The sequence below is a fragment of the Colobus angolensis genome, unplaced genomic scaffold (genome assembly GCF_000951035.1).
Source record: "Colobus angolensis palliatus isolate OR3802 unplaced genomic scaffold, Cang.pa_1.0 Scaffold309, whole genome shotgun sequence".
Lineage (NCBI taxonomy): Eukaryota > Metazoa > Chordata > Mammalia > Primates > Cercopithecidae > Colobus > Colobus angolensis.
Genome location: NW_012116366.1, coordinates 1,901,205 through 1,902,358, shown reverse-complemented (window position 1 = coordinate 1,902,358; position 1,154 = coordinate 1,901,205).

Here is a 1,154-nt window from a genome sequence, read left to right as displayed (position 1 = left end):
AGATACAAGTTCCTTATCAGATGTAAGGTTTGCAAAAACTTTCTCCCCTTCTATGAGTTGTCTTTTCACTTTCTTGATAGTGGTGTCTTTTGAAACACAAAATTTTTAAATTTTCATGAAATTCAATTTATTTACTTTTTTCTTTTGTTGTTTGTGTTTTTGGTGTCAAACCCAAGAAACTATTGCCTTTCCAAAGTCATAAAGAGTTACATCTATGTTTTATTCCAAGAGTTTTGTACTTCTAGCTCTGGTAGTTAGGTCTTTGATCCATTTTGAGTTAAATTTTTTTTGTTTTTCAGGTGTGGTCTCCCTATGTTGCCCAGACTCAAACTCCTGGGTTCCCACCTCAGCCTCCCAAGTAGCTGGGTCTGCAGGCATGTACTACCACACTTTGCTCATTTTGATTTATTCTTACATATGTTGTGAAGTCAGAGTCTACCTTCATTCGTTTGTATGTAGATACTCAGTTGTCCTAACACCATTTTGCTGAAAAGACTATTCTTTTCCCATTGAATTGTCTTAGCACCATTGTCAAAAAATCAACTGACTGTAAATATAAGAGCTTATTTCTGAACTCTCAATTCTAGTCTATTGATCATATGTCTAGACTTTTGTCAGTACCACACTCTCTTGATTAATGTACCTTTGTAGTAAGTCTTGAAATTAGGAAGTGTGAGTCCTTCTACTTTGTTCTTTATCAAGATGGTTTGAGTACCTTGCATTTCCATATGAATTTAGAGTCAGCTTCAATTTTCCACTTTTATAAAAGGTAGCTGGGGGCTGGGCTTGGCAGCTCATGTCTGTAATCCTAGCACTTTGGGAGACTGAGGCAGGCGGATCATTTGAGGTCAGGAGTTCAAGACCAGCCTGGTCAACATGGTGAAATCCTGTCTCCACTAAAAATACAAAAATTAGCCTAGCGTAGTGCCACGTGCCTATAGTCCCAGCTACTCATGATGCTGAGGCACAAGAATCACTTAAACCCAGGGGGCAGAGGTTGCAGTGAGTCAGGATTGTGCTACTGTACTGCAGCCTGGGCAACAGAGCGAGGCTCTGTCGAAAGAAAGACAGAGAGAGAGAGAGAGGAAGGAAGGAAGGGAGGGAGGGAGGAAGGGAAGGAAGGAAGGAAGGAAGGAAGGAAGGAAGGAAGGAAG